Source organism: Salvelinus fontinalis, chromosome 35 (genome assembly GCF_029448725.1).
Source record: "Salvelinus fontinalis isolate EN_2023a chromosome 35, ASM2944872v1, whole genome shotgun sequence".
Taxonomy (NCBI): Eukaryota; Metazoa; Chordata; class Actinopteri; order Salmoniformes; family Salmonidae; genus Salvelinus; species Salvelinus fontinalis.
In genome coordinates this window covers 3,184,615-3,212,378 of record NC_074699.1, presented here as the reverse complement: position 1 = coordinate 3,212,378, position 27,764 = coordinate 3,184,615, and the positions used below count along the sequence as shown (strand labels likewise).

Below are 27,764 nucleotides of genomic sequence, written 5' to 3'. Positions count from 1 at the left end.
GCGATTCCCTGATCCACCTCTACGCAGACGACACCATTCTGTATACTTCCGGCCCTTCCCTGGACACTGTGCTATCTAACCTCCAAACGAGCTTCAATGCCATACAACACTCCTTCCGTGGCCTCCAACTGCTCTTAAATGCTAGTAAAACCAAATGCATGCTTTTCAACCGTTCGCTGCCTGCACCCGCACGCCCGACTAGCATCACCACCCTGGACGGTTCCGACCTAGAATATGTGGACATCTATAAGTACCTAGGTGTCTGGCTAGACTGCAAACTCTCCTTCCAGACTCATATCAAACATCTCCAATCCAAAATTAAATCTAGAGTCGGCTTTCTATTCCGGAACAAAGCCTCCTTCACTCACGCCGCCAAACTTACCCTAGTAAAACTGACTATCCTACCGATCCTCGACTTCGGCGATGTCATCTACAAAATAGCTTCCAATACTCTACTCAGCAAACTGGATGCAGTTTATCACAGTGCCATCCGTTTTGTTACTAAAGCACCTTATACGACCCACCACTGCGACCTGTATGCCCTAGTCGGCTGGCCCTCGCTACATGTTCGTCGTCAGACCCACTGGCTCCAGGTCATCTACAAGGCTATGGTAGGTTAAGTGCCGCCTTATCTCAGTTCACTGGTCACGATGGCTACACCCACCCGTAGCACGCGCTCCAGCAGGTGTATCTCACTGATCATCCCTAAAGCCAAAACCTAATTTGGACGCCTTTCCTTCCAGTTCTCTGCTGCCTGCGACTGGAACGAATTGCAAAAATCTCTGAAGTTGGAGACTTTTATCTCCCTCAACAACTTAAAAAATCTGCTATCCGAGCAGCTAACCGATCGCTGCAGCTGTACATAGTCCATCTGTAAACTACCCACCCAATTTACCTACCTCACCCCCACACTGCTTTTATTTTATTTACTTTTCTGCTCTTTTGCACACCAGTATCTCTTCTTGCACATGATCATCTGATGATTTATCACTCCAGTGTTAATCTGCTAAATTGTAATTATTCGATTTATTGCCTACCTCATGCCTTTTGCACACATTGTATATAGATTCTCTTTTTCCTACCATGTTATTGACTTGTTTATTGTTTACTCCATGTGTAACTCTGTGTTGTTGTCTGTTCACACTGCTATGCTTTATCTTGGCCAGGTCGCAGTTGCAAATGAGAACTTGTTCTCAACTAGCCTACCTGGTTAAATAAAGGTGAAATAAAAAAATAAAAAATTGTTACCTATCGCGCCGCTGCCCTTGCAGAGCAAGGGAAACAACTACTTCAAGGTCTCAGAGCAAGTGATTTCACCGATTGAAATGCTATTAGTGCGCACCCCGCTAACTAGCTAGTCATTTCACACCGGTTACACATGCTCCAGTAATTTGTCGACCAGTATATATTTTTTTTTAAGCCTCCTGCTTCGGGCTGGATGTGTCGATGTGTTTATACATGTATTCATATGAGCAGAATTACTGTCATACCTCAATTAGCCACGAAATCCCTAGTTTGAAAGCAACTGTTTTCTGGAAGCTGTGTAGTACCATTTTCTCTACATTTCCTCCCACGTGTGCCAGCCCCCTAGAAATTAGAGATCCGGCCAATGAGCTTCAACCCCTTGTCATTTGAGTGACAGCTAGCAAGATGCACACACAGTAGAGCGAGAGAGAGCAATGACGTGGTGCACATAGTCAGTCGGGGACTATTTTGGGAACCGTTTTTGGCTTATGGGTGCTACTTTCAGAACTACTGGCTAAAAAGTATACAAAAGTACCGGAGATCGCCTCCCAAATTGCACAGCAGTCTAAGGCAGTGCATTGCAGTGCTTGAGGCATCACTACAGACCTGGGTTCGATCTCAGGCTGTGTCACAGCCGGCCGTGACCGGGAGACCCATGAGGCAGCGCACAATTGGCCCAGCTTTGTCCGGGTTAGGGCAGGGTTAGGCCGCCCGAGATTTCCTTGTCCCATCGCGCTCTAGTGACTAGTGGCGGGTCAGGCATCTGCAAGCTGACTTCGGTCACCCGCTGGACGGTGTTGCATCTGACACATTGGTGCGGCTGGCTTCCGGGTTAAGCGAGCAGTGTGTCAAGAAGCACTGCGGACTGGCAGGGTATTTTTCGGAGGATGCATGGCTCTCGAACTTCGCCTCTCGAGTCTGTAGGGTAGTTGCAGCGATGGGACAAAACTGTAACTACCAATTGGATATCACGAAATTGGGGAGAAAAATGGGTAAAAGTACAACAAAAAAACAAACAAAAAGTACAGGAGATACCTTTAAAGGTTAGGATTACTTTTCATAAATAAATAATGAATACTAGGATAGTCTTTTTTATAAACACCAATAGGAGAGAAAATGAGTCCTTGATACTAATCAACTACATTGTGCAGATCTTCCATGACTCAAGTGAAAATTACGTTTGATAAAATGGGAAACAATCATAGGCCTCTAATCTCAGACAAGCATGTGTTCACTTTGCTGTCAACTGTGGTACCCCAGCAACAGACATAATTGGCGAGAAATGCATTATCCTTTCACATGGCCAATTCATTTTCTGAACCAAGCAATTCACCAATCCTGGGCTAGGGTAGATTTGTTCACTGAGTACTATTAATTCTTGATCTGTTCTCAGTACAGCCATGCAATGAGTCCTATCTAACTGTAAAATCTCTCCCGTCTGGCTTGATTGGTGTTAGTGGACAACGCACCCAAAGGGTTTACAGCAGGGGTCATCAACTAGATTCAGCCACGGGCTGGGGGGAGGGGGAGGCGGAAAATAATTATAAATAATTTGTACTCTGCAAATTGATGCAAGAAGCCCGAACAGATATTGCATAAGACGACAAAAACAATCATTTCAAACCTTGATTACATTGGTACACAATCATGTCTCTGAGTGGAAATACTTGAGAATAGATTTCTTAAATTAAAATAATTTTGAGGTGAATTCCTAGTGAGTTTAGTCTCATTTCCAAAACCTAAAATACATTTTTTTAAATGTGGTCCGCGGGCCGTCAGTTGATGATCCCTGGTTAACAGGTACACATGTTAGCAAGCCTGGCATTTGTCCAGTAGTGCTGAGCGAATAGTGTTTTTTATTTTTTATTAAAATTGGATCGTTTTGGCTCAATTTTTTTTTATATCAAGGTTACGCACATTTTTTGGGAACATTAAATGCACCAAAACAATTAAGAAAAAGAACCATGATGGTAGTGACTGCCCATTATTGATGATCACTTATTTACCATAATTTATTCACATTACTTTAATAAAATATTTCAGTTGTGTATATATTATACTGAACAAAAACATAAAAACGCAACATGCAAGAATTTCTATGATTTTACTGAGGTACAGTTCATAAGGAAATCAGTCAATTGAAATGAATCTATGAATTTCACATGACTGGGCAGGGGCGCAGCCATGGGTGGGCCTGGGAAGACATAGGCCCACCCACTTGGGAGACTTGCCCAACCACTGGAGAGCAAGGCCCAGCCAAACATAATGAGTTTCTGTCCACAAAAGGGCTTTATTACAGACAGAAATACTCCGTTTCATCAGCTGTCTGGGTGGCTGGTCTCAGACGATCCCGCAGGTGAAGCGGGGTGTGTAGGTCCTGGGCTGGCGTGGTTACACGTGGTCTACGGTTGTGAGGTCGGTTGGACCTAGTGCCAAATTCTCTAAAACGACGTTGGAAGTGGCTTATGGTAGAGAAATTAACATTAAATTCTCTGGCAACAGCTCTGGTGGACATCCTGCAGTCAGCATGCCAACTGCACACTCCCTCAAAATTTGATACATCTGTAGCATTTTGTTGTGTGACAAAACTGCACATTTTAGAGTGGCTTTTTATTGTCCCCAGCACAAGGTGCACCTGTGTAATGATCATGATGTGTAATCAGCTTCTTGACATGCCACTCCTGTCAGGTGGATGGATTATCTTGGCAAAGGAGAAATGCTCACTAACAAGGCAGTAAACAAACTTGTGCACAAATTGAGAAAAATAAGCTTTTTATGCATATGGAACATTTCTGTGATCTTTAATTTCAGCTCAATAAACATGGGACCAACACTTTACATGTTGTGTTAATATTTCTGTTCAGCATACATGTTAATTTGATGTCTTTATTATTTAATTCCAAGTCATCTTCTCTATTGAGCTAAGGCTTACGCTGTCTGACAAAATCACTATTTTAGTAGTCCTAAAAATTATAGTCATATTTAATGACTGCTGAATAACAACTATCAATGACTTAGATCGGTACCCCCTCTATAAAGCCTCGTTATTGTCATTTTATTGTTTGTCTTACTTATTTTTTACTTTAGTTTATTTAGTAAATATTGTCTTTACCCTTATTTTTCTTAAAACTGCATTGTTGGTTAAGGGCTTGAAAGTAAGCATTTCACAGTAAGGTCTGCACCTGTATTCGGTGCATGTGACAAATAACATTTGATTTTGTATTTTCAGGTAGAGATACCTCGCGAAGCAACTGCCCTCTAGACTGAGTTCTTCCCTCTGTCTCCATGCGCACACAGACTGGACATTATACATGGAATGGATTATGGTCATTGTAGTTAATTATAAAGTCTTCTGCTCTAAACTATGTAGAATATTGGCCTGTTGGAAACTACCACCCAACTGCATTGCACAGTCCGGGCTTGATCTCTAGAGAAACTGCGCATTGAGCTCAGAAAAAACAAACTAAATGGAATTCAAATAACGGACCTGACCTCAGTCAATTAGTTGTTTAAAAAGTGGGGGAAAAACATTTCAGATTTATTTATTTTCGCACTATTGTCCAGATAAGACAGTTTAGAATCCGGATAGATATTTTCATGAGGTAAAAGTTTTGATCTGTACACAAGATTAATTTGTTGATGGTTTTACACTAGTGATCAACTTTTTGGACATACCCACCAGACACAAAAATGGGAAAGGCCAGTCATGGCTAGAGGCAGTTCAGAGAGAAACGCACCTAGTTCTGTTAAAACCTCATTTGTCTTGCAGCTCTCCATCTGCTAAATACTTCCATTAAAAGAAGAAATAAAAAAAAAGCAGATAAATATTACCATTGGCAGACCACTCCCTACTTGGCTGCAATCAAACGGAAACGGTTATTACGGAGGGTAAAATGTGTGTATTTGAGAAGGGCTCTGCCGTCCAAAAATGTAATCTTCGGCGCTGCTGGGAGCAGTACAGAAACAATAAGCACACCAAAGATCGACAGGGGTGGTGATAGTAGGGGATGGGAAAATTCAAATGAGCAAACAAGGAACCTGGGAGTTGCCATGAATAGACATTACCTTTAAAAAAAAAGTTGCTAATGAGTCTTGCAGGGTTACAACAAACACGCATTCTTGGGACAAGAAACACCTCTGACAAGTTTGCCATTGCCATGAACAACCAAAATGAAATAGCGTCACAATAATGCATTGAAAGCTCATTACAAGGTGTGAAACCCCTCAATGAGTACGGTTAATATGATTATTGTGGATAATCACATGAATATAATAAAAGTTAATTTAAAAATGGTTAAATACTTTGCAAGACAATTTCCCAAATAATCCTGTTCACACAGACACAACTTAACTCAGGCTACCTGATGGGACTTGCATAAAATGGGCAACAACAACAAAAAGTTCTACCACAGGGACCATGTTCTATTTGATTCTAAATTCGGACAAAGTTTGCATGCGAAAGATGTATACTTTGTTTTTCTAAAATCACTTCACTAGCGTATAAGAGGTTTGCGCTACCGGTTTTTGCCCCTGCGCAGATCAAATATGCCGATTTAAGCTACTTACATATTCGAACAATTCGTAAGATGATTCAAACATTGTTTTCTGAACAAGTGTATGCTTACTTCGATTTTGACCTTACGTTGATTAAGACTAGCAAAGTGTTTACGTCTCCCAAATGGATGGAAAGGTGGATGAAGGTGGCAACTGATAACTGACTAAATTGTGTGCACTCACCACTTACTGTAAGTTGCTCTGGATAAGAGCATCTGCTAAATGACTAAAATGAAAATGTAATGCAATCATAACCATCATCTAAATAGGTGGTAACAGTGAGGTATGGCATTCCATTTAAGGCTATGCCAGAGAACAAAAAATCTTGGTTGACTGAAAGTCACCTGTTCTTTCGACCAATCGATTGGTAGAAATTTTAAACATGTATTTATCCATATACAGAGCCTTCCGAAAGTAATCAAACCGCCTGACTTTTTCCAATTTTTCCTTATTCTAAAATTGATTCAATTGTTTTTTACCCCTCAATTTACACACAATACTCTATAAATGAAAAAGCAAAAACAGGTTTACAAATGTTTACCAATTTATTTAAAAATATATATTTTTTTACATTTACATAAGTATTCAGACCCTTTACTCTGTGCTTTCTTGAAGCACCTTTGGCAGCTATTACAGCCTTGAGTCTTCTTGGGTATGACGCTACAAGCTTGGCACACCTGTATTTGGGAAGTTACTCCCATTATTCTCTGCAGAGCCTCTCAAGCTCTGTCAATTGGATGGGGAGTGTCGCTGCACAGGTATTTTCAGGTCTCTCCAGAGATGTCCAACCGGGTTCAAGTCCAGGCTCTGGCTGGGTCACTCAAGGACATTGAGACTTGTCCCAAAGCCACTCCTGCGTTGTCTTGGCTGTGTGCTTAGGGTCGTGCTTAGGGTCGTGAACCTTCGTCCCAGTCCGAGGTCCTGAGCACTCTGGAGCAGGTTTTCATCAAGGATCTCTGTACTTTGCTCCGTTCATCTTTGCCTTGATCCTGACTAGTCTCCCAGAACCTGCAGCTAAAAAACATCTCCACAGCATGATGCTGGCATCACCATGCTTCACCGTAGGGATGGTGCCAGGTTTCCTCCAGATGTGACACTTCGCATTAAATCTTGGTTTTATCAGACCAGAGAATCATGTTTCTCATGGTCTGAGTCTTTTAGATGCCTTTTGGCAAACTCAGAGCGGGCTGTCATGTGCCTTTTACTGAGGAGTGGCTTCCGTCTGGCCACTCTACCGTAAAGGCCTGATTGGTGGAATGCTGCAGAGTTAGTTGTCCTTCTGGATGTTTCTCCCATCTCCACAGAGGAATTCTAGAGCTCTGCCAGGGTGACCATCAGGTTCCTGGTCACCTCCCTGACCAAGGCCCTTCTACCTCAATTGCTAAGTTTGGCGGGGCAGCCAGCTCTAGGAAGAGTCTTGGTGGTTCCAAACTTCTTCCATTTAAGAATAATGGAGGCCACGGTGTAGAGTTTCTCTGTGGAGGTGGGAGAACCTTCCAAAAGGACAACAATCTCTGTAACACTCCACCAATCAAGCATTTATGGGAGAGTGGCCAGACGGAAGCCACTCCTCAGTAAAAAGGCACATGACAGCCCGCTCGGAGTTTGCCAAAAGGCATCTAAAAGACTCAGACCATGAGAAACATGATTCTCTGGTCTGATGAAACCAAGATTGAACACTTTGGCCTGAATGCCAAGCGCCACATCTGGAGGAAACCAGGCCCCACTCATCATCTGGCCAATACAATTCCTATTGTGAAGCATGGTGGTGGCAGCATCATGCTGTACAGAGAGATCCTTGATTAAAACCTGCTCCAGAGCACTCAGGACCTCAGACTGGGGCTAGGGCAGTCATGAAATTTTGTCAGCCGGTGATTGTCAAGCAAATAACTGCCGGTCTCACGGTAATGGACCATTAATTAACATAAAAACATGTAGCATTTCCTGGCGTTCACACAGCCTACAAGCCACTGCTGCAGACCTTTGGAACATCTACATTTAAAAAACAATCTAATAAATCCATTATTTATTTTAGACAGGTCTAAAGAAACATGATATGAAGAAAATGTAGTCTATTTCAGAAGAACTGAATAGCATACCGTCATGACTGTCCTGTAAGGATCCAAATAGGTCAGATAAGTTTAGCCATAAATTACTTCGGCCAGACCCCCTCACCCCCACCGGGGGGGGAGAGGGGAGCTGGTGGGGGGTTGACAGCTCACACCATGTTGTAAATACATTCAGCCATCTCCCTCTCCAAATTCACACAGTAATGTGCCTTTGTTAGATAGACATTTTCCCGCCAAAACTAACACATTCTAAAGCGGATACTGGAACAATATTTCTAACATAGAACGTGGGGAATGGTCAGAGGCGACCCAAAGACCACTAATGTTGTTTGGTTGTTATTTTGTGATGTCATTAAAAATGTTAAAGGAAATACTGTAACTTGAAAAGTATTCACACTATGTGTGAAGTGTCCATCCGATGAGTTGTGCATGAAATATGAAAAATGTGTGTTTTTGTTAAGAGGGATGTGATCTTAGAAACTATAAGAGGAAATTGTTCCCATTACTTTGTACAAGTAAGAGGTCACCGCCCACTTGACTGAGGTCAGAGAGCATGTCAGCCTCACAAACCACTCCTTTTGAACGAACTGTATAAAACGATGGGTTAAGAATTAACATATGAGACGTTGAGCTGCAGCTCACATCCAAAGTGGTTCGAACTCTGAAATCTCAACGAGGTAGAGACAATAACATCACCTCCTGGACAATCACTGGTACGGCTGATTAGCGGCCCTAAGTAAAGTATCTAGAAAAGTGAACTTAACTTCTTTGGGGTAGTGGGCAGTATTTTCACATCCGGATGAAAAGCGTGCCCAGAGTAAACTGCCTGCTACTCAGGCCCAGAAGCTAGGATATGCATATTATTAGTAGATTTAGATAGAAACCTCAGAGTGTTTTCTAAAACTGTTTGAACGATGTCTGTGAGTATAACAGAACTCATATGGCAGGTAAAAACCTGAGAAAAAGTCCAACCAGGAAGTAGGAAATCTGAGGTTTTTAGTTTTTCCAACTCTTTGCTTATCCAAGATAGTGGAAATGGGGTCATGTTGCACTTCCTAAGGCTTCCACTAGATGTCAACAGTCTTTTAGAATCTTGTTTGATGCTTCTACTGTGAAGTGGGGCCGAATGAGAGGGGATTGAGTAAGGTCTGCCATGAGCTGAACATGCTCTGACCATGCGCGTTCACATGAGAGCGAGCTCTGTTTCAACGCATTTCTGAAGACAAAGGAATTCTTCGGCTGGAACATTATTGAAGATTTATGTTAAAAACATCCTAAAGATTGATTCTATACTTAGTTTGACATGTTTCTACGGACTGTAATATGACTTTGTCTGAACTTTTGCCTGGACCTGCCCGCGCGTCGTGAGTTTAGATTGTGTACTGAACACGCGAACAACAAGGAGGAATTTGGACATAAATGATGGACATTATCGAAAAAAACAAACATTTATTGTGGAACTGGGATTCCTGGGAGTGCATTCTGATGAAGATCAAAGGCAAGTGAATATTTATAATGCTATTTCTGACTTCTGTTGACTCCAACACGGTGGATATGTCTTTGGGTTGATTTGTCGTCTGAGCGACAAACTCAGATTATTGCATGGTTTGCTTTTTCCGTAAAGATTTTTTGAAATCTGACACAGCGGTTGCATTAAGGAGAAGTGGATCTAAAATTCCATGTATAACAGTTGTATTTAGCAACATTTATGATGACCATTTCTGTAAATGGATGTGGCTCTCTGCAAAATCACCGGATGTTTTGGAACTACTGAGCATAACGCGCCAATGTAAACTCAGATTTTTGGATATAAATATGAACTTTACCGAACAAAACATACATGTATTGTGTAACATGAAGTCCTATGAGTGTCATCTGATGAAGATCAAAGGTTAGTGATTAATTTTATCTATATTTCTGCTTTTTGTGAATCCTCTCTTTGGCTGGAAAAATGTGTGTTTTTCTGTGACTTGGCTCTGACCTAACATAATCGTTTGGTTTGCTTTCGTCGTAAAGCCTTTTTGAAATCGGACACTGTGGCTGGATTTACAACAACTGTATCTTAAAAATGGTGTAAAATACATGTATGTATGAGGAATTTAAATTATGGGATTTCTATTGTTTTGAATTTGGCACCCTGCAGTTTCACTGGCTGTTGACGAGGTGAGACACTACCGTCCCACATACCCTAGAAAGGTTAAGCGGGACCATTCCACTACTCTTCTTAAATCCCTGTAGCACGCTACTTTCATCCCCACAATGGGAACCATCGACAGGCTGACTAGCTTCAGTAGCAAATGGAAGAGAAATCAACTCTGTAGTTCTGTTCTACGTGACAAGTCACAGGATACTGGATGATAGCAGAAATTAACAGTAGAAGAAGGATGGGGACCACATTTGGACAATCAGAGCCTTACAAGCGTTCCGCAAAAAAGACCCAACAACCTTTCCCAACAAGGCCTGGTACCGACAGAAATACACCAAGAAACTTACACATACATTCATGATTTTACTCCAAACGAGCGGCGGTTCATGTGCAAAGTATATGATTACAGCGAGAGTAATTTCTAAATGTACCAAAGTATTGTGTCTCCGTCCCTCTCGCTCACCCGTCATGTCTTTTGTAAGAAGCCACCATATTGTGTCAGTCCGCCAGGGACCTTTTTCTAACGTATTAAGTGTGTATGTGTATCCTGTGTTTCCATTTACTTAGCTAGTAAATAAATTTTTAAACCAATTTGTGTAGTACTGAATCATAAGTAAGGCTGGGGGTTTTGCAGATTCAGGAGGTTACGACTGCTCACAATGATATAATACGAGGTTATGATTAATAAGTTGACCGTTTATGTGACAGGTTAAGATCTTTAGAGTTGGTAACTCCTTAAAAGAACCGCTCTCGTGGAGCCCCAATTCCTAATGAGTTCATTGTTACATGATTCATAAAAATAACAATAAATAATTTAAATGCATTTATTTAAAAATCATAAAATAAAAATCAGGTAACAATTAAACATAGTTGATTATATAAATAACAGTCATCAGATTAATGTAAGTAAAGTCACGACAATACTCTGAGTTGTCCTTATGTTAGGCCCTGATCTGGCTATGCAATATGGCTGTGGGCTACACTAGTTCATTTAGCAGACAAGATTTGCTTAGAACTCTGTGGCATTATTTTATAATATGAAGAATACAATTGAACATAGCTGAATAAAATAGAAGGGCTATTTTCTCCAAACGATTTAAGGAAGTGCGCATATTCTATGTTGAGCAGTTAAAGAAACAGATACTCCTATGTTTGTTTAATTTAGTTATTTATATAACTTTAGTTGTGATACAAATATTGGGCTATATGTTTAGATGTTTAATACATTGTACGCCAAGATGGCGTAGCAGTCAGATGTCCTTTGTCCTCGTCTTGTCGTGTCCTGTGTATATATATTTTTATATCCTTTTCTTCGCATATCTTTAAAAAAAAAAATATCTAAAACTCAACTTCAAAACACTCTCCTGCAACCCGCCTCACCCAATGTGGTGCGGATCTGTTTTTTTCTCTAAAGTATTATTCACCTCGAATCTGGAATCCCCCAACAGAAGCCAGCCAGCTCTCTAGCTACTAGCTAGCAGTCAGCTATTTACTGCTAGCGGTCATCAGCTAACCTTTAGCTCGGAAAGCTCTCGCCAGTTTGTACAACGCGTCTCAAAACAGAGCATACCGGACCTATTTTCTCTCCATATCCCCGGATTCCTACCGCAGATGCTGAACATTTTCATCTGGTTCTTCGCAACTAGCTAACCGTAATCCCGGGTGACTACTCCTGGCTAGCGTTTCCATCCCGGAGCAAGCACCAATTAGCTTGAAGCTAGCCTGGCTAGGGCTCCTGGGCTACCACCGAAGCCCACTCCTGGGTTACAACATCCGGACCCCTTCTACTGCCGGTACGGGGCACGGAACCCCACCGATCCTCTACGACAGGAATACTGACGTAATCTGCCCGAGGATTCCAACAGGCCCCTCAGGCGTGACGTCCGCTGAAGGCCCATTCTGGAAACACCGGCCAACTAGCTACCTGGAGCAACTTGGAATCCTACTAATCCACGACTGGTTTATCAACGTCACCGCACGAAGAGCAGAATTACTCACCAATTTACCAGCATCGGACTGTCTCTCGACAACAACGCCGTATTCCTGCCGTTATCCCTGAGCCACTACTTCTGATCCTCACAGCTAGCTTGCAGCTAGCGCCACTGCCACGAAGCTAACACCAGTTAGCAAACACAATTCTACAATTCACAACCTCTCTTTCGCAATCGCCATCCGGCTTGGATTCTCTGTCGACACGACCACGTCTGGTCTGCAGACGAATACCCCATCCGCTGTGCCCTCAACCGGACTCCGTCTGAGCAGACCACCCCCCCGGGCTACTAACTTTAAAACGCCGCGTACTAGCTTAGTGGAGGCCTCCCTGCTCCATCTACAGCTGCTCCCTGGACACTATGATCACTTGGCTACATAGCTGATGCCTGCTTGACTGTCCATTAATTCACGGTACTCCATTCTGTTTATTTGTTTTATCTGTCGGCTCTGTGCTTTAACTCAGGATCTGTGTGTAGTTAATCCGACCCTCTGCCTAATCGTCGCCATTTTTACCTGCTGTTGCTGTGTTAGCTGACTAGCTGCTGTTATCTCACCTGTTGTTTTAGCTAGCTCTCCCAATCAAGACCTGCAATCACTTTATGCCTTATTGTATGTCTCTCTCAAATATCAATATGCCTTGCATACTGTTGTTCAGGCTAGTTATCATTGTTTTGGTTTGCAATGGACCCCGTAGTTCCACTCTCCGTACCTCTGATACCTCCTTTGTCCCACAGCCTACACATGCGGTGACCTCACCCATTGAGACCAGCATGTCCAGAGATACAACCTCTTATCATCACCCAGTGCCTGGGCTTGCCTCCGCTGTACCCGTGCCCCACCATACCCTGGTCTGCACATTATGCCCAGAATCTATTCTACCACGCCCATAAAATCTGCTCCTTTTATTCCTTGTCCCCAACGCTCTAGGCGACCAGTTTTGATAGCCTTTAGCCGCACCCTCATCCTACTACTCCTCTGTTCCTCGGGTGATGTGGAGGTAAACCCAGGCCCTGCATGTCCCCAGTCACCCTCATTTGTTGACTTCTGTGATCGAAAAAGCCTTGGCCTCATGCATGTCAACATCAGAAGCCTCCTCCCTAAGTTTGCCTTACTCACCGCTTTAGCACACTCTGCCAACCCTAATGTCCTTGCCGTGTCCGAATCCTGGCTTAGGAAGGCCACCAAAAATTCTGAGATTTCCATACCCAACTATAACACTTTCCGTCAAGATAGAACTGCCAAAGGGGGAGGAGTTGCAATCTACTGCAGAGATAGCCTGCAAAGTTCTGTCATACTTTCCAGGTCTATGCCCAAACAGTTCGAACTTCTAATTTTAAAAATTAATCTCTCCAGAAATAAGTCTCTCACTGTTGCCGCCTGCTACTGACCCCCCTCAGCTCCCAGCTGTGCCCTGGACACCATCTGTGAATTGATCGCTCCCCATCTAGCTTCAGAGTTTGTTCTGTTAGGTGACCTAAACTGGGATATGCTTAACACCCCGGCAGTCCTACAATCTAAGCTTGATGCCCTCAATCTCACACAAATCATCAAGGAACCCACCAGATACAACCCTAAATCCGTAAACATGGGCACCCTAATAGACATTATCCTGACCAACTTACCCTCCAAATACACCCCTGCTGTCTTCAATCAAGATCTCAGCGATCACTGCCTCATTGCCTGTATCCGCCACGGGTCCGCGGTCAAACGACCACCCCTCATCACTGTCAAACGCTCCCTAAAACACTTCTGCGAGCAGGCCTTTCTAATCGACCTGGCCCGGGTACCCTGGAAGGATATTGACCTCATCCCGTCAGTTGAGGATGCCTGCTCATTCTTTAAAAGTTACTTCCTCACCATATTAGACAAGCATGCTCCGTTCAAAAAATGCAGAACCAAGAACAGATATAGCCCTTGGTTCACTCCAGACCTGACTGCCCTCGACCAGCACAAAAACATCCTGTGGCGAACTGCAATAGCATCGAAGAGCCCCCGCGATATGCAACTGTTCAGGGAAGTCAGGAACCAATACACGCAGTCAGTCAGGAAAGCAAAGGCCAGCTTTTTCAAGCAGAAATTTGCATCCTGTAGCTCTAACTCCAAAAAGTTCTGGGATACTGTAAAGTCCATGGAAAACAAGAGCACCTCCTCCCAGATGCCCACTGCACTGAGGCTAGGTAACACGGTCACCACTGATAAGTCCGTGATAATCGAAAACTTCAACAAACATTTCTCAATGGCCGGCCATGCCTTCCTCCTGGCGACTCCAACCTTGGCCAACAGCCCCGCCCCCCCCGCTGCTACTCGCCCAAGCCTCCCCAGCTTCTCCTTTACCCATATCCAGATAGCAGATGTTCTGAAAGAGCTGAAAAACCTGGACCCATACAAATCAGCTGGGCTTGACAATCTGGACCCCCTATTTCTGAAACTGTCCGCCGCCATTGTCGCACCCCCTATTACCAGCCTGTTCAACCTCTCCTTCGTATCATCTGAGATCCCCAAGGATTGGAAAGCTGCCGCGGTCATCCCCCTCTTCAAAGGGGGAGACACCCTGGACCCAAACTGTTACAGACCTATATCCATCCTGCCCTGCCTAGCTAAGGTCTTCGAAAGCCAAGTCAACAAACAGATCACTGACCATCTCGAATCCCACCGTACCTTCTCCGCTGTGCAATCCGGTTTCCGAGCCGGTCACGGGTGCACCTCAGCCACGCTCAAGGTACTAAACGATGTCATAACCGCCATCGATAAAAGACATTACTGTGCAGCCGTCTTCATCGACCTGGCCAAGACTTTCGACTCTGTCAATCACCATATTCTTATCGGCAGACTCAGTAGCCTCGTTTTTTCTAATGACTGCCTTGCCTGGTTCACCAACTACTTTGCAGACAGAGTTCAGTGTGTCAAATCGGAGGGTATGTTGTCCGGTCCTCTGGCAGCCTCTGTGGGGGTACCACAGGGTTCAATTCTCGGGCCGACTCTTTTCTCTGTATACATCAATGATGTTGCTCTTGCTGCGGAAGATTCCCTGATCCACCTCTACGCAGACGACACCATTCTGTATACTTCCGGCCCTTCCTTGGACACTGTGCTATCTAACCTCCAAACGAGCTTCAATGCCATACAACACTCCTTCCGTGGCCTCCAACTGCTCTTAAACGCTAGTAAAACCAAATGCATGCTTTTCAACCGTTCGCTGCCTGCACCCGCACGCCCGACTAGCATCACCACCCTGGACGGTTCCGACCTAGAATATGTGGACACCTACAAATACCTAGGTGTCTGGCTAGACTGTAAACTCTCCTTCCAGACTCATATCAAACATCTCCAATCCAAAATTAAATCTAGAATCGGCTTTCTATTCCGGAACAAAGCCTCCTTCACTCACGCCGCCAAACTTACCCTAGTAAAACTGACTATCCTACCGATCCTCGACTTCGGCGATGTCATCTACAAAATAGCTTCCAATACTCTACTCAGCAAACTGGATGCAGTTTATCACAGTGCCATCCGTTTTGTTACTAAAGCACCTTATACGACCCACCACTGCGACCTGTATGCCCTAGTCGGCTGGCCCTCGATACATGTTCGTCGTCAGACCCACTGGCTCCAGGTCATCTACAAGGCTATGCTAGGTAAAGTGCCGCCTTATCTCAGTTCACTGGTCATGATAGCTACTCCCACCCGTAGCACGCGCTCCAGCAGGTGTATCTCACTGATCATCCCTAAAGCCAAAACCTCATTTGGACGCCTTTCCTTCCAGTTCTCTGCTGCCTGCGACTGGAACGTATTGCAAAAATCTCTGAAGTTGGAGACTTTTATCTCCCTCAACAACTTAAAATCTGCTATCCGAGCAGCTAACCGATCGCTGCAGCTGTACATAGTCCATCTGTAAACTACCCACCCAATTTACCTACCTCACCCCCCATACTGCTTTTATTTATTTACTTTTCTGCTCTTTTGCACACCAGTATCTCTTCTTGCACATGATCATCTGATGATTTATCACTCCAGTGTTAATCTGCTAAATTGTAATTATTCGATTTGTTGCCTACCTCATGCCTTTTGCACACATTGTATATAGATTCTCTTTTTTTTCTACCATGTTATTGACCTGTTTATTGTTTACTCCATGTGTAACTCTGTGTTGTTGTCTGTTCACACTGCTATGCTTTATCTTGGCCAGGTCGCAGTTGCAAATGAGAACTTGTTCTCAACTAGCCTACCTGGTTAAATAAAAGGTGAAATAAAATAAAAAATAAAATAAATTGTAAGGCTGCATACTGCGACTAATGATGATTTGATAAAAGTTGCATGAAAGGCATGAGCTCTGCTTTTTTTTTTTGCTTATGCTGTACACACTTCAGTCTCATTCACAATTTGACAAGTACAAACAAAAAATTCATTCCTTTTGTGGCCAGTGGCTGTTGTGCCTTTAAGTTGAATTTTAAAATGATAATTCCCTTCTCCCGGCTGCACACCAAAGCACCTCTCACTCACATGGCTCTCCGTCATGTGATCGGGTCTTTCGCACAGGCTACAAGTGAAGACCGAAAAATCGGGAATGAAACTGCACGTGTCCTTATCCAATTCCGAGGTACATATTGAAGAAATTGGAAGAATTGTCCACATTTACTTTGTCAGCCAACAAGATGAGTAGGCCTAATGAACAGCAAAAGCACTAGTCTTGGTCAATCTACTATCCCCCATAGTACAAAAGTTGATCTATTCTATGCGAGAAATACATATTCCAAATATAGTCTGGGACAGTTGTGGGATGCGATAGATCCCAATAATACAGCCACTAGCATCAAAAAATGTTTTAAGCAATGAGCCTGACAACAAATGAGAACGTTTTGCTTAAATTGTTGATAAACTATTATGCCATTTCGTCACATTATAAGCGCAGCAGTGCGCACATGGCAGTAGACTATAGGCGTGAATCTTCCATAACAGGAAAACACAACTCTCAAAAGTGATCAAATGTAATTATTCATGTAATGATTTTATTATAAAAAGGTGCATTTTTAATGGTGAAAATGATCTTCCACAAACGTGTGTATAGTATGCCAGTTAGGCTCTATACCAGTTGTAAAGCGGATTAATGTGTTTCATTTTAAGTAGTTATTTGGCCACTTTAGTTGTGATACAAATCTTATCAAAATATATAGGCCTATGGGCTAAGCTACATGAGATGTACGACTACGATTGGAAAAAGTCACCCAAAAAAACATGCGCTGGTTCTTGCCTTAAGCTGGGAATCATTCACAAGTGATATGCAAATATTAGAGATGCACAATATAAAAATCGGTCAACATATCGGAATCGGACGATATTAGCTAAAAATGCCAACATCGTATCGGCCCAATGTCTAGCCGATGTAAAAAAAATAAAAAATAAAATAAAAAGTCAAACCTACCGTGCATACCTATATAGGTACATGACGTAATAACGCCACGTAAAATGTTGAGCTACACGTGCAACAGAGCATTCCTAACCTAGCCCTCACAATGTCTGCTGTGTGGATCAACCAGTCAACAAGTTGAGCAGTCATTTGAAAGAGAACATTTCAGCGACACAACTCAAAGGCAAAATCCATTAAAGCCAAGATAATGGAATTCATTGCCCTTGACAATCAACCGCTCTCTGTTGTGGGTGATGTTGGCTTTCGCCGACTGGTCGAGCACCGGTACACACTACCAAGAGCGCCATTCTTCAGATGTTGCCCTACCGGAGTTACACAGTAATAGCGTCACTGCTATTAGCTTCACGACATACATACTATGTAACGCCATTTGGGTCTTTGCGTGTCAAAAAAGTTACAATAACACTGTCAAATATGTACAAAAAAAAGTCTGCAAACAAGCAAACACCAGCCACGAACGATATGTCTACAATACCACGTAGGTAATAAGGCATAATTTATTTCGACCGCAACTTCTGGGGTAGTTAGCTTTAGCTTGGTACCTAGCTAGCTCCAACACAACCAGCCTGAAAACAATGACCAGTAGAAACTGCAGCTATGTTCATTATTCGTAGCAATGATACAGGAATCCTTGTGAGTAAGTATTAGCTAGGTTGCCACTTGTTGTTCCCCTATTGAAATTGAACTTTGGATCATGAAAATAAATAGCTAGCCAGCTACTTAACCCTGTTGCCCAAAGCTAACGTTATAAGCAGCCAGCTAGCGTCATCTGGCTAGTGAGGCTCGACCGGACCAGGTTATGTGTTGTGAAGCTAGCCACAATAAGGATTAGGGACAATAGTGGAATTTTCGGTTTGCCTACAGATGTTGTGTTATTTGACGTGTATATTTTTTGACACGAAAAGACCCAAATGGGGTTCCATAGAAATCCTGGTTGAGAATGAAAACGACTGAACAAACAAACGAAACAGCACAGCAAGTAAGTGAAAGAAATAGGTTTTGATTATGTTTTACTTGTAATGGAACATACGTAAATGCTAACAAAATATATTTTTGGTCAGTGTGGTGTGTGTGTGTAACCTTTATTTAACTAGGCAAGTCAGTTAAGAACAAATTCTTATTTACAATGACGGCCTAGGAACAGTGGGTTAACGACAGATTTTTACCCTGTCAGCTCGGGGATTCAAATCTAGCAACCTTTCGGTTACTGGCCCAATGCTCTAACCACTAGGCTACCTGCAGCACCTGTCACATTATTATAAAGTATACGGTAGTCCAGTCACGTGGTGTTTGTTCACAAGCACACAACGATAAGAGACTGCTGGTTATTTGTTTAGTGCGTGCAGCAAACTGTGTAGCATTTGAGTAACTTGAATACGTTAGGTCAGCATTTTAGCATTCTCTGTAGGATTTTACATGTACTTGTTAGCATTGCTAACCTTCGGATAACAGAGTATTATGTTTTGAAAACAGCGCCCCCTTGTGTCCAGTGCTGGCATTACAGAATATCCCAATATGGCACAATACAAGGTATGACAATCTGGAAACCGCCCAAGCCATAGATTTTCAAGTAGATTTAACTCAACATTCAAAAGCTTCTTGGTAAGCAACTACAGTGTAGATTTGGCCTTTTTATTCTGTCCAGGTTTCCTTCTTTTCCCTTTGTCAATTAGGTTAGTATTGTGGAGTAACTACAATGTTGTTGATCCATGCTCAGTACTCCAATCACAGCCATTGAACTCTAATTGTTTTAAAAATCACCTTTGGCCTCTTGGTAAAATCCCTGAGAGGTTTCCTTCCTCTCCGACAACTGAGTTAGGAATGACACCTGTATCTTTGTAGTGACTGGGTGTATTGATACACCATCCAAAGTGCAATTAATAACTTCACCATGCTCTAAGGGATATTCAATGTCGGCTTTTATTTTTTTTACATTTTTAGACCATCAACCAATAGGTGCCCTTCATTGCGAGGCATTGGAAAACCTCCCTGGTTTTGTGGGGTGAATCCGTGTTTGAAATTTACTGAGGGACCTTGCAGATAATTGTATGTATGGGGGTACAGTGCTAAGGTAGTCATTCAAAAATCATGTTAAACACTATTATTGCACACAGAGTCCATGCAACTTATTACGTGCATTGTTAAGCACATTTTTACTCCTGAACTTATTTAGGCTTGGCATAGCAAAGGGGTTGCATACTTATTGAATCAAGACATTTCAGTTTTAATTCATTTTTAAAATTTTCAAAAAACAATCCCACTTTGAAATGATGGGGTATTGTGTGTAGGCCAGTGACACAATGTCTCTATTTAATCCATTTTAAATTCAGGCTGTAACAACAAAATATGGAAAAGTCAAGGGGTGTGAATACTTTCTTTATGCACTGTATTTTCTCTGAGACTGGTCAGTGGGAAAGAAAATATTAAGTATTTTCTTGTATTTTTTCATTCCTTTTGACATAAAACGAGGGGGTGTGTCACACCTATGTGAAAATTCAGCCAAGAGCAGTCATCTACCCTCACTCAGACGTTGATTTACTCCATAACACCTTTGTGTCTCTCTTTCAAAATGGCATCTAAAACATGTTGACAAATCATGATGCAAAAGGAAATACAGCACTCAGTCTAAATCTAAGGCCTCATACACAACCATTTCTTGCAATGGTGTAGGCTTTTGTTATAGTTCATAACATTATTATCATTACCATTACAAATGTGGACACCACAGTTACAGGAACAAAGGGTTTATAAAAACAAGCACAAGTGTGTAAAATCCATATTAGTGTGACATATGGAAACTTTCCAATGTCATATATGTTGCTGGCTAATTGCCTCAACAACAAAGGCACAACAACACCTCTGCAACTTGTCACCACAAGATCTCATGGCAAAAAAAAAGTTTTTCTACTGATTAAATCAACAATCAATCCAACTGTTTTAAAACTTAAGTGATAGTGCTAACTGTTAAAAAAAAAGAAAAAAAGTGCATTCAAGAACGTGTCCTGCAGCCAATAATTTTTTGTGGTTTGTATCCCAGCCTTATGGTGCAACATAACGCAGGTAGGTTAACAATAAAGCTGGAATACAAACTACCCCCAAAAATTGGCCGCAGAACACACACTTGAACGCACTTCTTTTTTTTTTTTTTTAACAACTTTTTACTTGCTTTGTCTTTTTTTGTGGGGGTCCGTATGATATTCATATAAATTTACACAGTTTATACCGCAGGCTGCCACGCTAAAGCAAAACAATTAAAAAGTATGAATATATAGAGAAATCATATTGATAACATGATTTTGCAATAATAAAGTTGGTATGCAAGAGCAAGCACGGCCACGTGACTCACTATCTGTAGGAGCGAACCATTTTTGTGAACGTTTACCTAATAAACTGTCCACTGAGTGTATATTTTGTTTGTATGTATGTGTTGGGCTTTAGCGGAGATTATTCTTTACAGAGTCAAGTATGTCCAGGCCTCAATTGTTCCTTGACTAGCACCATTCATTCTCACCGCCAATAATTCAAATGTTATAACTCCTAACAGTAACTGTATCGACTGGCGATTTGAGAGTTGGCTGTTTGTCATCAAAGAGCCAACATTTGTTTTGCGGCAGTGCTGCCTGCCAGCAATAATTGTCTCTGACAGAGATTGAAGGAGCTGTCATTGTTAAGTAACATAGAAGATGCAACGCATTTCATATTTACATTCATGCACTTCCTCCCAAGAAGCTTAACTGCATGGCACTTCTACATCATATGAAGGAATGTGCTTACTGGATTTACGGGACACAGTGAACAGTTGGGCCAATTTCGTCATAAGTTTTCCTTTGTGTGAAATACTGTCTGAACAAACTTTAAATGTATACAATTGATGGTTTGGATTTCAGGACGCCAAGGTCATATTTTTCCATATTCTGTTCCAGTTAAAGGGTTGTTCGGATTCACTTAGATCTGTGGACCATACTTTTTTAATGGCTAGCTCAGAATATGATGGTACGGATTCCACATTTGGACCATTGGGGGGATGCAAAGCATTATTGTGAAATAATGGAGTATGGGCATGCCATTTTTATTCCCAGGTACAAGCACTTGAATGCACTCACGACTCAATTATATAAGCACCAAAATTACAATTTGTTTGTCTGAAGTGCCTTGTGAAAACCGAACAAAGTAAGATCGTATTTTATAGCTTAGCAGAACATTTTGGCAATAGAATGCGTTTCAAATGATTCCCACCTGACCCATATTGGGATTTATAAAATAATGTTTTTGGAATGTGTAAACAATATTAATTGTGTGATGGGTGTTCCAAACAAAAAACTACAAGTGTGTATGCTTCAGTTCCTCAATCGTTAAGCTAGGAGAGCTAAAAGCAAAGTGCCTTATAGTCAAAGGCTCTTCTCCTTGAGTCATGAAAGTGCATTGAAATTACTTAGGAACAGTTTAGCAAGGTGTGTGGCCACTTGGAGAAACCAGTTAGACCTCTCATTCAAACCCTTAAAATTGTTTATTCTTGTTGCACCTACCTCAACATTTCAATTAATATATTCAGCAACAAATGAAGAATATTCAGAGTATTTTCAGATTTCATTATTGGCAAATGCGGTGAAGTACAGTAAATGTAAAATGCACATACAATCAAAAGTGTAATGTTTGGATTCAGCCTTGTGTCAGGTGAGCTGTTGTGTCCTCACCTTTGGTCTGATAATGTCCCTCCAAAGTCCTCTCATGTATTTGCTTTTTATATTTATTCTGTTAGAAACATTTCAATTTGGCCATAAGAAGGCTACGACGGGTAATTATGTTTAGAACCGCTTGTGCCTTTTCTGCCCATATGATGAAAATGAATCTCTGGCCATGACTTAATAGCCTACTTGCCCTGCATCAAGGCATTGAAATAGCCATATTGTTTCAGTGACCCAAAGGCTACTACTACAACTCTCTGAAAACCATTTTAAGCCAGCTGAGCCCATTACTTAAAATGACTTTGAGGATGCCTCTAAGCAGTAGATGACAGAGAGAAGATTGTCTGAGAATGACTAGCCTGATGACTTACCCTGGGTTTGCTTGTCACGTAGGTAATGGTTCTTCCCCCTTTATCCTGTTAACAAATAGAGACATAAAATGACCAAATCTGTGTGACTGACATAACAGCCATTGATTCTCACTTTTGGCAGTTTAAGCAATAAGACAAGAGTCAGGGCTGATTATTTGCTTCTGAGATCTAAACCTGCTAACATAAATAGTCAAGTTCTCCAGTTTGGAGGACACCATGGCTCCATGACAACTCAACTGCATTGAATAACTAACACAAGCCACCTTCAACTTGTCAAGCATACCGCCACCACCCCCATCCAGTGTAGCACATTACCAGTGCTGTAGGTCACATTGCAATGCACCAGACACTGACATGAAGACTACATTATTTGTATGCAATCAATTTCTGTAAATGGCAATACTTCAAACATGACTTATGTTGCATATTGTATGCATAATGAAGATATAATGTGAGGTTATGACAACTGGTCTGACCAAACACCATCTCATAAAATGAGTCATTACTACAAACGAACTTGTAGAGAACCAGTTATCATCCATTAGAAAATATTTAGACACATAACATCTGCAATGGGCAGCTAAATTCTTATGTATGAAAACGATAGATTTGAAAATAGGGAACATTGTATATGGACACAGCGTACTGTAGGCGTGACTCACCGGTGTACTACAGAGAGAATCATCTAAGTCACTTTTATGAAGACACCAGTCAGAATAATTTGTTTTGTCGTGGTATCTAACACTAATAATTACTATACATTGGAAACTTAAATAGTTGCTCTGAAGAACACGTAGCACACAAGCCTCAAACACTGTTTTTGAACTGCCACTGTTGCAACTCACTCGTATGTGGCCTGAGGACAGACGTTCGAGAAAAGTAGACCTCACCCCTCATTTAGCTAGTTAACGAACGTGACTAGCTATTCTGGTAACTCATGCAAGGGTTGTACAAATTTGAAATATTCAGCAGATACTTCAGAATATCGTCTCGAGTCAACATTTAGAAATGAATTGTGAAACGGTTAACCAGCCTATTTATTTCGCCATTTTTGTTCTAACGTTAGGCGAGCAGAAATAAATATATGTTTTGCTTGTTTATTTCAAGTGCATTGAGCATCAAATCCAATATATTACCAGATTTGGTAGCTAACAGTAGCTGTTCTGTGAAACAGCAAGTGCTGTAGTGTGTGAGGCTAACTTCGCTGTTTAGAACCAGGCTCGGTGGTACTAGTAACGTTAGCTTGTTGATAAGCACACTGACAGGCTATTTCAGTCTTCTGTTAACTAAATGCAAACATTATCAAAATAAGAACCCTGCGTGTTTGGAAAGTATTCACTAGTAGTTTGTATTTATTGTTGGGTAAGAATGGTTCCATTTAGCAAATAGATAGCTAGCTTTCTGGAAAGCAGTTTAATGACGCACGTTGTTTGTGACCCTCTTTGCTAAGCCAGCTGACAGATCCATAAACAAGCCAAATGTGCACCGCTATCTAGCATTGGATAACACATTTGATAGCTAGATAAACTACCTGGCAAATAATTTTACTTCAACCCTACTTACCTGTGTGATGTCTTAACTTTAAATGCGACTACCTATGTGTTTAGCCAACACGGTGTGTTATCAGTATTTGCTAAGTGTATGTTTGGTGGCTTATTATTTCGATTATTTTCTTCACCAGCTCACTTTTAGACTTGTACTTCTATCTTGCAAAATGGCGGTCTTTCCTGCATTTACCATCAAACTCTCGGAAACAGGGGATTGGGGGTGTGACCGTCGATTATGTTTTTTTAATTGAAGTGAATGTTGGACCAAACAACGTTAGCAAAATATTTGTTGTACATGTGCGTTATATTTTACAACTTTCCTTGCATTTTCCGAGTCGCCTTTAGACCCATTGTGCCATTTAGAATAACAAGTGTCCCCTGTGTCACAACATGGTACGTTCTAGATTCTTTCTCGTGGGAGGATGTTATGTAGTCATCCTGTTATTTTATAGCTCAATGATCAGTTGCAAAATTATTGCGTTGCTATTCAACTTATGTTGATCAATGTGTTTTGATGTAAGTTGCCCCATCTCCGGGTGCAAGGGAAAAACAACATTTGAGCAGCATTTGAAACTAATTCTGAGAAGTCGGTTGTACAACACTGCAGCTGAAGCAATTACACAGATGGTCATGTTTCTCAGCTGATAGTTCGCAGGTTTTGACAGCTGGCTGGTCCTGCCCCAGTATATGCTTTTAAAGATGATGATGAGTATGCCATGTATCCTCTCCAAGGCTCAGTAAGCTCCGATTCAAACTAGACAGCTCTGCAAGCGTTATAATGACAAAATAGGTTCGTTACTCACAAAATAAAAATGTACACGCAATCGAAAGAGTGCCTATTCACTCACATCCCAAGAATCCCGGATAGCATTACCCTTACTGCTATGCACAAGTCGAAAGTCTACGACAGCTTAATATATTGAAGGTGCCGAAGAGTGTTTTTCCCTGTTACTTGTAAAATATTTGTGTATCTTGTTTTGGAAGTACATACCGGGGGTCACGGGAGTAAATTAAGCTAGTTGTTCAGCGAAACCCCACATTTATTAAATACCGAACGTATTTTTACATAACGCTTGCAGAGCTGTTTAATGAGAGTTTGAATAGGAGCTTCCTGTTAGAGAGGAGACACTCGTCGCTGACATCTCTAACGCACAGATACTAGGTAATTCGCCTGTTAATTACACATATACTGGGTAATTTGCCTGTTAGGTTGAATAGTACCTCTGGAACAACACGTTTTCCTACCAGTAATTTAGATGTTGGTTTGGGCCATGCATCTATCTCGGATTTGGAATTTGCTTTAACATTGGTGCTGACTACGCTGTAAATTTAAGTGTGAACGTGTCTGGCGCGTTAGCAAGGATACTGTTTTAAATTATTTCACCTTTAACTAGGCAAGTAAGTAAGGTAAGAACATTCTTAGTTACAATGACGGCCTAACCCGGACGACGCTGGGCCAATTGTGCGCAGCCCAATGGGACTCCCAATCACGGCCAGATGTGATACAGCCTGGATTCGAACCAGGGACTGTAGTAAAGCCTCTTGCACTGAGAAGCTGTGCCATTCGGGAACCCTGTAGACCCGAAGCATAAAGAGAAGCACTGCCTTTCAAATCAATGACTAAGGAGGTAACTAGCTGATGAATGTTGGTTATGTGAACTCCAGTCCAGTCTACTACTTTTAGCTGGCAGGCACGCGCTACTGATTTTGTAATGGAGAAAAATAAATTGACATCAACATTATTTTCTACTTCCAGCTGGTGCAGATGTAACGATATATTTAAATTGTTCAATTCCTGCATAAAATGGGTATTATTCCACCTCCTGGTGGATTACTGTGTTTACATTGTCTAATACACTCTGTAATAAAGGTATGGGATTCTGGGTGTTCCATAGCTCTATGGAGTTGCTGTGGGAGAGTCGAAAGGTCCCGGGATAGAAATGACATCGTTACATCATAAAATCCACCTTTTACATCAGTAATGTATGTTATTAGTAACAAATGTTGTTGGTGTGGCGTGAAATAAGCCACTCTTTATGTTATTTGCCGAATCTTAGTTTGCCATGTGGGTTTTTTGCTAAAGTTCCCTCTTTGAAGTTGGTAGCTAACTTGAAAATGCATATTCTTTAGGAGTACTATTTGTATCCCGTCGACTACTCATCATGCAGCTATACTGTGTGTGTCCCATAAGTGCAGGTAATTTATGACAAATGTATAAAGAATGTTTTATAAATTTATGAGCACCAGCTAGCAGCGTTTTGGCCTGGTTTTGTTTGCTTAGGAAAATATGGTACATTCTAGGTGTATTGTATTTCTTCGCCACAAGAGTGTGACATTGAGTGATTTTTCGGCTTCATTTGATATATGTTGAATACTTAAGTGGATGATCGTTTGTTCTGATGTGAATATGAGATTACACATGGAAACAATATATTTTTATTATAGTGAATTAGGGATTGTTGAATCCACTATATGATAATGACTTTGATAGACATTTCCATTGTTATTTTGTTGGTATATTGTACAGCAGATCTATGGCGAATTGCTGTGGGGGTGCTATTTATATCCAGTTGACTACTCATCATTCATCCATACTGTGTGTGTCCCATGATTGCAGCTTTGGAAATAAATGAACAATCCATCCATTACTCCTTCCTGTGTTGACTCACTGACTTGAGGGACGGGACCAGGAAGGTCACACGGACAGAAAATGTCAGACGGGTGATAACCATGAATGAGGAATATGAAACAAAATTATTCTGCAACTCAGCTGAGGTGAGCTGATGATTTATTTCCTATGGAAATCTAATGACCCTCCTCTTGGAGAGAGATGTGGACTCATTTCAGTTCTGCTCAATAATCTACCTACTCAGCTGCTAATCATCAGGATTTTGATAAACTGATTCAGGTGTGGTAGAGCAGAGTGAGAACAAAAGCCTGTCTAGGTGGGTTCGCCCTACTCTATCTGTTTGTACAGTAGCTTAATTGCCACATAAATACAGAACCTCTGATTTAAAAACAGGAGCTCGTGGTGCTCTTGTACACAAGGTCAGGGACATGTCTGGTATGTTCATGCGGGTAAGAAACATGGCTTGTGAGTTTTATCATAGGAAATGTGAACTTGTACTAGAAACAGCTTAGTTTGTTTTGAAACTGGAGTGGAAAGCTGGGGGGGTGGCGCAGCTGCGACTCAGCACAGTGGACCTGACCGGGGTGCCCAGTCTAGAGAACCTGCATAGAGGAGTGGAGTTCGCACTCAGTCACCTGGAAAAGGGCTCCAGTGTCTATGTCCACTGTAAGGCTGGACGCTGTCGCAGTGCCACACTAGCTGCTGCATACATCATACGGGTGAGTCAGTGGCTTTGGCCAGCAAACGACAGTCTTTGCTTTCCATAGATTGCCACTGCTGGCTATCCTGATCATCACTAGTACTGAATTAGTTATCTACCGAACTTGTACATCAGTTTGTTGGTCTGTTTACAGATACACTGCTAGGGTCCAGAGGAAGCATGTCAGATGTTGGCCTCTATCGGACCACATGTAATAATTTGTTCTACACAGCTGGAGATGCTTCGGCGGTACCATCAGCAAGTCTGTGGTGTGGGGTTCCATTTATGATTGTTGAGAGGCTGCCAGCATACTTTATTGCACTCCTACAGAAACTGTAAAATGAGCTTTGTCAAAACAAACCATATTCTTCTTGAAGACTTTTTTGGCCTTGAGCTTATTC

The 27,764-nt window shown here is 41.8% G+C and overlaps 1 protein-coding gene across 30 annotated transcripts in view; it reads right to left on the bottom strand.

Annotated features, from left to right (window-relative positions):
- LOC129834242 (CUGBP Elav-like family member 1) overlaps window positions 1–24,276 on the bottom strand; it is a 60,814-nt gene extending 36,538 nt beyond the window's left edge. For 5 of the 30 annotated variants that reach the window (XM_055899032.1, XM_055899040.1, XM_055899033.1 and 2 more), the window contains exons 1-2: window positions 24,051–24,274; window positions 22,488–22,532 (exon numbers count right to left, since the gene is read on the bottom strand). The gene's annotated coding sequence lies outside the window, so the exon portion shown is untranslated. Of the gene's footprint in view, window positions 1–22,487; window positions 22,533–24,050 lie in introns of all 30 variants that reach the window. The other 25 variants (XM_055899036.1, XM_055899043.1, XM_055899050.1 and 22 more) reach the window with 12 other exon arrangements.
- Between the last annotated feature and the right edge of the window lie 3,488 nt (window positions 24,277–27,764).